Genomic DNA, 14,342 nt, shown 5'->3' on the forward strand with positions numbered 1-14,342 from the left:
GATGAAGGGAAGGGTCTGAGATGAGATCCTCCTGGAGGAGGGTAGCCCTAAATCCAGTGACAGCATTCTTACAAGACACAGAAGAGGAGAGACCCAGACACAGAGGGGAAGCCACATGAAGACGGAGACAGAGACGGGAGGGACGCGGCCACGAGCCCAGAGATGCCTGGAGCCCCCAGAAGCTGGAAGAGGCGGGAAGGACCCTCGCCTGGAGCCTCTGGAGGGGGCGCGGCCCTGGGGCACCTTGACCTCTGACGTCTGGTCCCCAGGACTGACAGAGGATAAATTTCTGTTGTTTTAAGCCATCTGGTTTGGGTCATTTGTGAAGGCAGCCCTAGGACATCTCATACAGTGGCACCCCTGGCCTCTAATTATAACAATCAAAAACACCTGCAGGCATTGCCAGTGGTCCCCCAGGAGGCAGGATCACCCCTGGTTGAGAAGCCCGACTCTAAGCCTGCAACAGTCCAGCTTTGAGTCCAACAGAAATGAGCTCCACGTTTTCTGCCAAGAAGCAGAAGCCTCACTGAGTCTCACTGGCCTGGACAGCGTCCCCTGCCCTCACGTGAGCTGACCCGAGAAAGGAATGAGATTCTGCATGACCCCAGCACTTGGTGCCCAGCCCACAGCCATCACCGGGGAGGGGTGGGTGCGCTCCAGCATCTTCCACACTGTCCGGTGTCTTGCCCATCGTATATCCACCCCCAGGATGCTGCTCCAGAAGAAGGGTCCCATCCTCCCTAGGGATTCAGGTGGTGAAGCTTGGGCGTCTCTGGGAAGAAGCAGCCTTCTCCTCTTAGCCTGGTGCGTGCTTGGGAATTTCCCAGAAGGCTCGTTCAACACAGCCACACCCCCAGAGCTTTCTGTTCATCCCATCTGGGAGGGACCCCAGATTCTGCATGTCCAGAAAATCCCCAGATGATGCAGCACTGGGGAAGTTCTGTGTGGGATTCATCACCGAAAGGAATGTGCAGTCTTTCAGCGAGAAACCAAAGCTGAAGCCAGGATATGGAAGCAACCTAAGTGTCCATCGAGAGATGAATGGATAAAGAAGATGTGGCACATATATACAATGGAATATTACTCAGCCATAAAAAGAAACGAAATTGAGTTATTTGTAGTCAGGTGGATGGACCCAGAGTCTGTCATACAGAGTGAAGTAAGTCAGAAAGAGAAACAAATACCGTATGCTAACACATATACATGGAATCTTAAAAAAAAAAAAGGTTCTGAAGAACCTAGGGTCAGGACAGGAATAAAGACGCAGACGTAGAGAATGGACTTGAGGACACGGGGAGGGGGAAGGGTAAGCTGGGACGAAGTGAGAGAGTGGCATGGACATATATATACACACTACCAAACGTAAAATAGCTAGCTAGTGGGAAGCAGCCGCATAGCACAGGGAGATCGGCTCCGTGCTCTGTGACCACCTAGAGGGGTGGGATAGGGAGGTGGGAGGGGGATGCAAGAGGGAGGGGATATGGGGATATATGTACACATATAGCTGATTCACTTTGTTATACAGCAGAAACTAACACCATTGTAAAGCAATAAAGATGTGAAAAAAAAAAAAGCCAAAGGCAGCATCCTGTAATTGTAGCGCTAGGCTGCCCAGATATTAAGGAAGATGGTAAAAGGCAGAAACAAGAGACTCAGGGACTTTGTAGAGTCTCCCACAAAAGTAGGTGTGATATTGTGATTTATAAGAAATATGTCTTCGGTCCTCACCCCCCTTTGTGGCATGGAGCTCCCCAAACCTTTGGAATTTCATCAGGAGAGAGACCAAGGTGTCTTTTGTTATGCTAATGAGGTGACTTTTGTTAACTTGCCTAAGGATGGGGGCCCGGGGAACCAACCCTGTGATTAGAGGTTGGAATTTTCAGTCCCACCCCCCTGATTTCCAGGGAGAGGAGAGGGGCTGGAGGTTGAATCAGTCATCCATGGCCAATGAGTGAATCTGTCGTGCTTAAGTAATGAAGCTTCCCTGAAGACCCAGAAGGATGGAATTCAGAGAGCTTCCAAGTTGGGGAGCGAGGTCAGTTCCACGTGACATGATGCCAGACCCCACACTCCACAGGGACAGAAGCTCCTTTGTTTGGGACCTCTCCGTCTGGCTGTGAATTTGTACCTTTTAATATCCTTTGTCACAAACCGGTAATCTAGAGAATAAACAGGTTTCCTGAATTCTGTGAACCACTCTAGCAAATTAATAGAATCCCACCCAGAATAGGTGGTCGCTCAGAAACACAGGTGTCACCCTGGATTTTGGATTGGCATCTGAAGTGGAGGAAGTCTTGTAGGACTTGAGCCCTTCACCTGTGGGGTCCGACCTTTTCTCCAGGTAGATGTGTCAGAATTGAGTTGAACTGTAGGACACCCAACTGGTGTGCAAGAATTGATGTGGGGAACCCTCCCCCCACACACACATACACCTTGGAATTGGTACTAGAATCATTTTTATAGCACAGGAACTATTCCTGCACCATTGTATTGGGTTCAAACATGTGACTGGCCAGTGCGTCAGTAACAGGTGACCAAAGTGTGGGCTCGAAATGTGGCAGCCTCGTTGGTTTAATCTTAGCTCCCATTCTCTGCCAGAAGAGTGGGACACCCCAAGTACCCGCTGCCCCTTGGCCTGCACCCCAGCATGAAGACCCATGGGGAAGATAGTCACCCAACCGGAAACTTGGGGTCCAGCCGACCAGATCCCAAGTCAGTCCCGCTAAGATCAGTGTTCACGATTTCCAGTTCGTTTGTGTATCGTCCTCATGTCTCTTGAGTCGTGATTCACAACCTGGGGGTTATTTTGCCTCCCCAGGGACACTTGGCAGTGTCTGGAGACATTTTGGCTGTGACAGCTATAGGGGAGGGGATGCTGCTGGCACGTGGTGGGTGGAGACCAGGGACACTGCTCCACAGCCCACAGTGCCCAGCACGCCCCGCATCACAGAGTCACGCAGCCCCAAAAGTCAGTGGCACTGAGGCTAGAAGACAGTGATTTCCCACACAGTAAAATGAGTGTCCTTTGCGGGGAAGTGAACCACGTGCAATTTCTCTGTGCTCACGTCTCGTCTCTTGAGTAACTGCTGTGTTTTAGATCTTCTTGTCCAGAGATAAAATGTTTGTGCAATTTTCTCGATCGCTTGCCAGAGGACAAGGACAACATTTGAATCATAAAACGCCTTTCGAAGGGACCGTACAAAAAAATACTTAAAATTTTAATTCTTAAGGATGTACACTTTAGACTTTTTTTTTTTTTTTTTTGGCTTGATTCGTTTGAAGCATTTTATTCCACTCCAATATCCAAACCGTATTTTAGGAAAGGCATTTGGGTTTGCAAATGTGTTTTTGTAATACGGATAAGTGCCTCTGGAATAGAGCTCACGATTGTATTTCTCTAGGTAAAAAAACAGAAGATCAGACTTCTTATTAGAATCAGAGGGTATTTCAGAAGCGATTGAAGGAACACCGCGGTCCCAGAAATCTCGGGAAAACTGGGGGGATGAAAGCTAAACTCAACATTAAAACTACAACGTGTTTCAATTCCATCTTAAATCAAGGAAGGAGTATTCATTCTAGCTGCTAATTCTATGCTTAGGAAAACACCCACCTCCCCCATGTCTTCATAAAAGTCTACTTAAATAGTACAGACGTAACGATAGATTGTTTTATATTTTTAAAATCCTTTATTAAAATAATCAACATAACTTATGTCTGCATCTTCTTCCTTTTAAAAACTATGTTTAACCAAAACGTTAAATGAATATAGGCGGCGACATCTCTTTGTTCATAGAAGTTGGGGGTGCTTTTTTCATTTGGTTTTTTTTTTTTTTTTTTGGTCCGGGTGTTAAAAGGACCTCCAGGTCAATAAAAGACAGATGAGTGAGATTCCTGACCCCAGATTTTCCCGTCTGAGGCACTGAGATAAGCAATAACGTCTGGAAGAGTGAGGTCTGCTGACGTAAACCCCCTCAACCCCCAGGAACTGGACAGACTCTCCCAGTGACATCTGATTAGACAGACAAGATCAAAATTCCACGGGATGAACACAGTTTCTCCCCTCGAAGCCCAGATTGCTCAATTTAAAACAAACACCCACGAGGAAAAGAATATGGATGTGTCCACAGATGCCTTAGGGGTGATCAGCTCAAACATTTAAAAATACCTAAAATTTCAGCATCAGCGTCTAAATATTTTCCTAAGAGTAATCATTACCTGGCTTCAACCTAATTTTAAGCTGTTCTTTTATACAAAGTAATTTCACCACTGAGGCAAGATTCGTTTGGAAGGAGTTATGTCGGAAAGAGGACTTTTTACGTTTGGAAGCTGCAGTTTCCAGAGAAAAGCTGCATTTGGTGATGTTTTCTCAAAGTTGCGTTCTAGTTTTTGCACTAGCCCAGTGACATTTTAAGGAATTAATGAAATGAGCTTGAGAGAGCTTTAGAAGTATCGAGCTAATGTGTCTTCAGATTCTCTGAGAAAGCTTTGCAAATACGAATAATTCCCGCATATGCTGTGTTGGGATTACGCTACCCACGTAGGTGCAAACAAAAAAATAGGTCTAAAAAAAAAAGCTCTTTTGCTTATAGACCTTTACTGAAGAAAAACTTAAAAACTTAAAAAAATACAAACGCAACAATTTGTTTGTTTCTTTAGGTCACTGTGATTTCCGCATTGGATTTCTTGCTGCACTGTTTTCTATACAAATATCATTTCAGCTTCCCAGAATGGAGTTTCTTTCAAACTGGAGAGTTTCACAAAGCATGTGAAACTTGCTTCCCCCTACGCTGTCATGATAAATTGGTTGAGTAGTATTGTCATGGAACAGATACCAGGAAAGTAGCTAAGTTTGTAGAAGTATTATTTAAGATTAAACGGAGACTGGGCTTCCCTGGTGGTGCAGTGGTTAAGAATCTGCCTTTCAAAGCAGGGGACACAGGTTCGAGCCCTGGTCCGGGAAGATCCCACATGCCGCGGAGCAGCTGAGCTTGTGCGCCACAACTACCGAGCCTGCGCTCTAGAGCCCGCGAGCCACAACTACTGAGCCTGCGTGCCACAACTACTGAAGCCCGCGTGCCTAGAGCCCGTGCTCCGCAAAAAGAGAAGTCACCGCAATGAGAAGCCCACACACCGCAACGAAGACCCAACACAACCAAAAATAAGAACAAATAAATTAATTAATTAAAAAAAAAGATTAAATGGAGACAAATCAATTTTAGGGATGTTTTCTTTAAATGAAAATTGTAGCCAAATTTAAAAAGACAAATGTGGGCCTATCTATCTATCTAATTTGTCTACTATATAATAAGTGTCTGGTACATAGTTTCTATCTATCTGTCCACCTATCCATCTAGCATCTATCTATCTACCTATCTATCTATCTAAACGTATATATACACACCCACGTACAAAAATTATATCTATCGTCTGTGTGGAATAGCAACTATACGTGGTGCTAAGACAGTGATTCTCTACCACAGACAGTGCCCTCCTTCTGCAGAGAGGCAATGTCTGCAGACATTTTTGCTTGTCACCACTGGGGAAAAGGACATGGTCCTGGCATGGGGTGAGCGGTGACCAGGGATGCTACTCCACAGCCCGCAGTGCCCAGGACAGCTCCCCTACAGCAAAGAATTATCTGGTCTAAATATCCCCAGTGCCAGGGAAGAAAAACCCTGGGCTGTAGATTAGGAAATATTCAGCGGGACCCGTGAGATGTGCGCACCAGGGAAGGGTGCCCACAGAGTGACGGACAGAACAACACAAACGCTGTAGAAGGATCTGATCAGTGTCATTCTCACCTGGCATCTCTGGTCTTTGCACCCGGTGGCATGCCCTATACAGGGAGTTGAACATAACTCCAGGTACCACCTATTCTAGAAAAGAAATAAAATAGAAAGTCCCTAAACAATTTTTAATGTATTTTCCAATAAATTATGTATTTTCTTTTACAGTGTCTTTTTTTTTGGGGGGGGGTGGATGAGCCAGGGCTTTTGGGGGTTTGTTTTTAAATTGAAATAGAGTTGATATACATATACAATATTATATGTCTCAGGGGTACAACATGGTGATTCACAATTTTTCCAGATTAAACTCCATTATAGCTTATTACAAGATACAATGGCTCTAGTCCCTGTGCTGTACAATATACCCTTGTATCTTATTTATTTTATACGTAATACTTTGTGTCTTTTAATCCCCTCCCCCATCTTGTCCCTCCCCCCGTCCCTCTCCCCACTGGTAACCGCTAGTTTCTTCTCTGTATCTGTGAGTCTGCTTTTTTTGCTATATTCACTAGTTTGCTTTGTTTTTTAGATTCCACATATAAGTGAGATCCTACAGTATCTGTCTTTCTCTGCCTGACTTGTCTTGCTGAGCGTAATATCTTCCAGGTCCATCCACGTTGTTGCAAATGGCAAAAGTTTGTTGTTTTTTTATGGCGGCATAAAAATGTTAAAGAACCTCTCCGGAACCCCTCAACGTCAGAGCATGAATTGTTTACTTACCAAGGTTTAGTAAAACACTCAGATGGCTTTTGACTGCAAACGGAAGCAGGAAGTGTTAAGGGTGGGGCCCCGGCTCGGTGGCCAAAGTGGTTTGAGAAGTCAAGAAGATAGTATTAAGAAAAGGGTATTAAAAAAAAAAAGGGGGGGTATCAGATGAAGATTCTTGCTTCACTGCTCTGCGGCAGCTGATCTGGTGCGTGTCAGAGTGCAGTCACGGTACTTCAGACGAATGACATCACCTTTTCCCACCGTCCCCGCAAAACAAGCACCTTAAAGATGGCGCAGCCCCAGAGGTGACCTGACATCTCCCTTCCACAGGTTCTTATCTCGCCTCTCCCCCAAGAAGTGGAGCCTAAATTCCTCCCCCTTGCATCCGAGATAAACTTACTATGTCTCACATGTCTTAGTTCCCTAGAGCTGCCAAAACAATGCACCACTGATTGGGTGATGCACTGGGGCTGCACCCAATCGCCGTGCGACTGGGGCTTAAACATCAGACATGTATCTCTCCCAGTCCTGGAGGTTGGAATCTGAGATCCGGGTGTGGGCAGGGCTGGTTCCTCCCGAGGCCTCTCTCCTGGGCGTGTGGACGGCCATCTCCTCCCTGTGTCCTCACAGGGTTGTCCCTCTCTGCGCGTCTCTGTCTTGATCGCCTTTTCTTATAAGGGATCAGGACCCACCCTAGTGATCTCATTGTACCCTCATCCCGTCTTTGAAGACCCCATGTCCAAACACAGCCCCATCCTGAGGTCCTGGGGGTTGGGACTTCAACATATGGATTTTAAAGGCACGCAGTTCAGTCCATGTCACCACAGAATGGGGGTGGAAGGGACACTTGTAAGAGGTTAGGAAAGCCCCTGTAGCTTCCTCCCATTTCTCCAGGGATGCTCCCAGGGCTGGGAGGAAACCGAAGCCCCATGGACGTGGTCCTGCGGACAGCCCCAGCGGAACCCAGCTTCAAGTCACCGCTCCTCAGCTCTCGATTTGATGACCGCTGCGTGCTCATTCCAGAATAGCACCCCATCCATCTAAATATGCAACCGACCTCATCCCATTTAATGAAAACCATGAAGAAACCTGAAGATTGGGAAGAGAGAGGGCAGAAGTTGTGCTATTTCATTCGTATTCATTATGCAGGAGGGAGCCAGAAATCCAGTCTGTTTCTGAAATAACTGCATTCACCTCCTTCCGAGATTCCATTTCCCGGCAGCCTTTACTTTACTTTTGACAAGCTGGAGTTGCACCAGGTGTAGCCTTGAGACAGACGGCTCCCTGTGGCCCCACAGAGCTCTGACGCGTAGGCTCTACCTGCAAGCATCCCGGCTCACACGGCAGGAGCTCAGAAGAACAAACACCCAGCCTGCAACCACAAAAGCCTGCAGCCATCTCACACCTCCGAGTCAGGAAATAATAACACGCGCCTCTAATGAACACTGGCGGCTAGTATGAGGGACGCTGCTTCTGTCCTCTGTGTCTTGTTCTCACTGCTCCTTGCAAAATTCTGGAAAGATCTTTGAGAGCAAGAAAATCGGTAGCAATAGTTCCAAAAGGATGTCAGAGTTTTGAAGCTGTCATTCTTTTTTTTTTTAATTTAAATTTTTTTATTGAAGTATAGTTGCTGAAGTTACAGGTGTACAATATAGTGATTCACGATTTTTATAGGTTGTACTCCACTTACAGGTATTATAAAATATTGGCTATGTTCCCTGTGCTGTATAATGTATTCTTGTAGCTTTTTTTTTAACGTCTTTATTGGAGTATAATTGCTTTACAATGGTGTGTTAGTTTCTGCTGTATAACGAAGTGAATCAGCTATACGTATACATATATCCCCATATCCCCTCCCTCTTGCGTCTCCCTCCCACCCTCCCTATCCCACCCCTCTAGGTGGTCACAAAGCACGGAGCTGATCTCCCTGTGCTACGCGGCTGCTTCCCACTAGCTATCTATTTTCTTGTAGCTTATTTTATCCCTAATAGTTTGTACCTCTTACTCCCCTCCCCCTATACTGCCCCTCCCCACTTCCCTCTCCCCACTGGTAACCACTAATGCATTCTCTACATCTGTGAGTCTGCTTCTTTTCTGTTATAGTCACTAGTTTCTTATGTTTTTTACATTCCACATATAAGTGATAACATACAGTATTTCTCTTTCTCTGTCTGGCTTATTTCATTTAGTCTGATCATCTCTAGGTCCATCCATGTGGTTACAAATAGAATTATTTTATTCTTTTTTATGGCTGAGTAATATTCCATTATATATATATATATATATATATATATATATATATATAGCACATCTTCTTTATCCATTCCTCTGTTTGATGGACATTTAGGTTGCTTCCATGTCCTGGCTATTGTAGATAGTGCTGCTATGAACATTGGGGTGCATGTACCTTTTCCAATTAGTTTTCATCCTTTCTGGGTATATGCCCAGGAGTGGGATTGCTGAATCACATGGTAGCTCTATTTTCAGTTTTTTAAGGAACCTCCATATTGTTCTCCATAGTAGCTGCACCAATTTACAATCCCACCAACAGTGCACGAGGGTTCCCTTTTCTCCACACCCTCGCCAATTGAAGCCATCATCTGTGGCAAGTGCACAGTTTATCTTGGGTGGGCTGGACTGTGGAACATTCTTGCACCATCAGTCTGGGATGTGACACATTGACAGACCCCCCCACCGGTACAACCTCATCATTTTGCAAAGAGGAAGGCAACCTGCCAACTGGCTAAAGGTAGACAGATGTATACATATTTTTAGAGTTTTTCTGTAAAAGGTTTATCCCGTGCCCTTGGGGCAACAAATGGGAGTGTCTACAGAAACAGACCCTCCACAGTACGACCTCCAGTTCATCAAATTCTCATGGGGATCTAAAATAAGACAAGCTGGTGTGTTGGATTTCTGGGGTTACTGTAACAAATTACCCCAAACTGGGGCGACTTAGGGCAACAGAAATGTATCCTGAGTTCTGGAGACCAGAAGTGTGAGAGGAAGGTGTGGGTAGGGCTGGTTAGTTCTGGAGGCTCTGAGGGAGAAGCTGTCCCATCCCCTCTCCCAGCTTCTGGTGGTCCTGGGCTTGTAGATGTATTACCCCAACCTCTACCTCCTTGTAAACAGTGCTTTCTCCTCTTGCGTTTCCTTTTCATGTAGGGACATGTGTCCATGCATCACTGGATTTAAGGCTCACCTGATTCATCCAGGCTGATCTCATTTCGAGATCCTCAGTCACATCCACAAAGACTCTTTTTCCAAATAACATCCCATTGATGGATTGTAAGAGGACATATCATTTTTTGCGGGGGGGAGAGAGGGGGGGCCACCATGGAACCCAGGACCTGGTCCATGAAAGACAACCTCTAAGCTTCTTGGCCATCGGCTTTTTAAGAATATGGTGGAATCTCAACATTTTGGCCAAAGATTGTGGAATCCCCTACCAGGAATTCACATTTATCCAGGTACCTTCAGATTCCTTAATGATCACACGGTAGAAATATTAGACTGATTGACATTTTCGAATCCTAAAATTTAGACCCACAGACTCCAGCCTAAATGACTTCACGGTCTGTATTAAAATGCCCCACAGAAGGCTGGGCCCATTGAGGGATCAATTTTCCCCCAAACTATACAGTTTCATCCATTGAACACTCTGTTGTGAATCTTTTGGAAAATTTTTTTAATTTATTTTTTTATTGAACTAATTATAGTTGATTTACAATGCTGTGTTAATTTCTGCTCTACAGCAAAGCGACTCAGTTATACATATATATACATTCTTTTTAATATTCTTTTCTATTATGGTTTATCCCAGGATATTGAATATAGTTTCTTCTGGAAATTTGAAACTCTTTGTACTGTCTCTAGACAAGCCCACACCTACTGCCCCCCTTTTAAAAGCTGAAGTGCTGTATCTGATATTCAGTGAACTCCAGTTCTGTGTGTGTCCACACAGCAGATTAAATTTGTTTCTAAATTGTTCTTAGTTCTGTGTCCCTCAAAGATTTCACACCACAGAACATTCCTATCCCATGAAGGTCTTTTTGTATTTAACCTCAAGCTTATCTGTCACACTTGTATCATCTTTCTTTTTGCCCGAGAGGGCAGCCACGAATTCAGCAAAATTCAAAACAAGTGATACCAAACCCTCGTTTTCTTATAAAGTTCCACTGTTCATTATACAAGCACATGGTTGTGTTGTTGTTCTTGGTGGTGGTAACCCCAAATATACCCCATGTATGTGTGATGGATACGACCTGTTGTGCCTTTTATCCTGTGGGCAGGTGTTTGATGTTAAGTCCAGGCATGAGGTGTTGATGGCATCCTTGCTTTCTGGGGATGGGTGGAATCTGCTCTTTCAAGGTTATGGGATGGGATGTTTTAGGGCTCCTTTTGGATATGTCCAGTATTGCCTGTTTCTATTCAAGTCTGTCCACATTTTCTAAGACTGTTCTGAACAGCACTTCTTTCTTTCCCCTTTACTTATGTACTTTTAAATTGAAGTTTTGTTGATTTACAATGTTTTGGTTTCAGGTGGACAGCAAAGCGATTCAGTTATATATGTGTGTGTGTGTGTGTGTGTGTGTGTGTGTGTGTGTGTGTGTATATATATATATTCTTTTTCAGATTCTTTTCCATTATAGATTATTACAAGATATTGAGTACAGAGCCCTGTGTTGTACAGTAGGTCCTTGTTGTTTATCTATTTTATATATCTGCTAATCCCAAACTCCTAATTTATCCCTCCCATCCCCTTTTCCCTAATTCGAAAAGATACATGCAGCCGAGTAAATAAAAATAAATTAATTAATTTAAAAACAAAGATCTTAGGGAAAAACCTGAACAAACTTTTTGGCCACCCCAATATAACTTACATATACACTATGGAAAACGTATACGTTATACAGATGATACAAATGTATTTATTACGACTATCGTATTTTAAAATCCATATTCTCATCTAACGCTCCAGGGCTTTATTGTTGCACGTGCCTTTTGACACGTGAAGAATTGATTTCCGCGTCAAGAGTAGACCAAGAGGCCGGCTTTATTTACGTTTAAGTCACCCTGCAGTTTTCCGAATAACGTTTACTGGGTGACCCACGTTCTTTGCCCTGTTAAAACGGCATATGCATTCTGGACTCCTGTGAAATGCATTTCTCAATCTCTTTCTTTCCTCTGCAATAGGAAACTGTTTTTTTAAAATCCTGGCTTTAGCACGAGAAAAGCTAGTTGCCACCTCATTCCCAGTCTTATTTTTCGGGATTTTTAGAGCCCCGCCACCACGCCTTGGAGGGGATGATGCTGTGAGGCTGGCCTGAATCCTCCATTAAGGAAGAATTCCAGCCACAAATGCCTTCCTCCAAGATCAGGGGGTGTGTTTCTACTTCTAGTCACATCCTCCTCACGTCCTTCACGAGTTTTCAACTTTTCTCTTCCTACCGATAAATACTGATGACCAACTACAGCAATCTGTTTCTCCGATAAGAATTAATGTTTTCTTACGTCCCTCCTGGAAGTTAAGATAAACTACAGAACCACAGTTTCTAGGCAAGCCCTAAGATAACTCTCATTCTGTATCTCCTGTGAAATCTTGTGTGTTCTGAGGTCTCTGTCCTTATGAAAAAGAAATTGGCGTACAGCATTAGAAAAATCTTTGTAAAGATTCTCCTAATCCAGACACAGCCTTTTGGGACATTTTCCTCCCTTTCTGGGGCGGGGGAGGCATCGTCTTGTTATATAGTGAAGATCAGAGTGTGTTACAAAACTTGGACAGCTGCCTATGATACTTAAAATGTGGTCATAATGCTCCCATTCTGAAGAGTTTGAAAATCCCCTTACGTAAACAGACCAGTATACTTTCCCATATTTCTGGGTGTTGAAAGTATGCCTATTTATTTCTCTATAATAAAAACTGCCTTGAATCATTGGTGTCATTGTCAGATGATGTCACAAAAACAGAATATCACGGACTGGGCGGCTTAAACAGCAGAAATTTATGGTCTCCAGTCCTGGAGGCTGGAATCTGAGATCCAGGTGTCAGCAGGGCTGGTCCCTCCCGAGGCCTCTCTCCTGGGCGTGTAGACGGCCGTCTCCTCCCTGTGTCCTCACAGGGTTGTCCCTCTGTGTGTGTCTGGGTCCTGATCTCCTCTTCTTATAAGGACACCAGTGCTACGGGATCAGGACCCACCCTAGTGACCTCATTGTACCCTCATCCCCTCTTTAAAGACCCCATCTCCAAATCCAGCCACATTTTCTGAGGTCCTGGGGGTGGGGACTTCAACATCTGAATTTGTGTGAGATTGCAGAGCACACTTCATCCCATAATCATGGGTAACTCTGATCATGAGGCTTTTGATATTCTCCAAAATTTAATTCTGAAAAGTACATTTCTAGACATAGAATGACTGCACCAAAACATACGATCATTTCGTAACATTACAGCCAAAAGTGTATAAGAATTCCCTCATTAGCATGGAACATTTCACCTGTACCATGTCAGGTGGATTTAAAAACAAAAAGAAAAAAGCCGTCACGTTCGTTCTCAGTCCAGTTTCTTTGATTATTAGTTACTTTAAAGATTTTTTGTTTCCTCCCTGTGTGAATGACCTGTAGCTATGCCCTTTTTTGGGTTAATTGTCTTTTAATGCCCATTGAACATATATCAGTTTGGCTCATGTACTTTTCTTAGGCACTTTGCATTCTTGTTGTAAATGTGTTTTTATTTTGTTTATAATTCCATAATGTTCTTACATTTTTAGGCTGTCAGATCTATTTATCTGTTTACCCCTGTGATTCTGTCTCTGTCAAGTTTAGGAGGCCCTCCTATGACCATCCAGGGTTTGGAAAACTGACCCCACTCCACTATCATGTTCTAGTCTTGTTGTTTTATATTTTTTGGCCATGCCACACGGCTTGGGGGATCTTAGTTCCCTGACCAGGGATTGAACCTGTGCCCCCTGCAGTGGAAGCGCAGACTCCTAACCACTGGACCACCAGGGAAGTCCCTAGTCTCATTGTGTTGTTTGTTTTCCCACTTCTTTATTTAAAATTTTTTATTTATTTAATTAAAAAATTTTAAATGTACAATTTTTAAAGGTTACTTTCCATTTGCAGTTATTATAAAATATTAGCTATATGCCCTGTGTTGTACAATACAACCTTGAACCTGTCTTGTACTTTCCCCCTATCTTTAAATCTAGTCCTTCTGAAATGGATTTTAGTTTTCTTTTGTGGTAATGTCTTTTTAATAGCATACAAGGTGAGAATCTAAAAATCTAAAGAAGGTTTTAATCCAAAGTAGATAACAGTTGGTACTAGAATATTATTTATAATGTCTAGAGACATACACGACTTGATCTGGTATAATTTTTCTCATGTTCCTTTGTGGTACTTGGAATTCATGGAAAGCTCCAGACACTAGCACATGAGCTAAAAGGACAGCCTGACCCAAGTGACAAGGTCTGGTTTGTGGGTTCTAGGATGCAGGTCACCGTGGCTCATGGGGGCCACCCCACTCATTCATTTTCACAACTTGAGATTTTAGGTAGGGAAAGGAAACTGCGTTAACGTATGATGGAACAGAATGATCGATGCCCTTGGTGAAATCTCTCTGAAGTCATCATATTTACTTCCTAATCATCTTTGCTTTCTAATCATCACTATGATTCCTTGGGTAAAATGTGACTTCTAAAGTTCAAGTTCAGAAGTCCAGTTACACAGCAGCCACAGGGGCACCGAACGTTAACTTCCCTTTCGGATGAAGGATGCCTCTATCCACCATATGTATTCACGTTTCGGGAAGCATGACCCACCTGTGTTCCTCCAGCATCACAGCTT

The sequence above is a fragment of the Tursiops truncatus genome, chromosome X, assembly GCF_011762595.2.
Source record: "Tursiops truncatus isolate mTurTru1 chromosome X, mTurTru1.mat.Y, whole genome shotgun sequence".
Taxonomy (NCBI): domain Eukaryota; kingdom Metazoa; phylum Chordata; class Mammalia; order Artiodactyla; family Delphinidae; genus Tursiops; species Tursiops truncatus.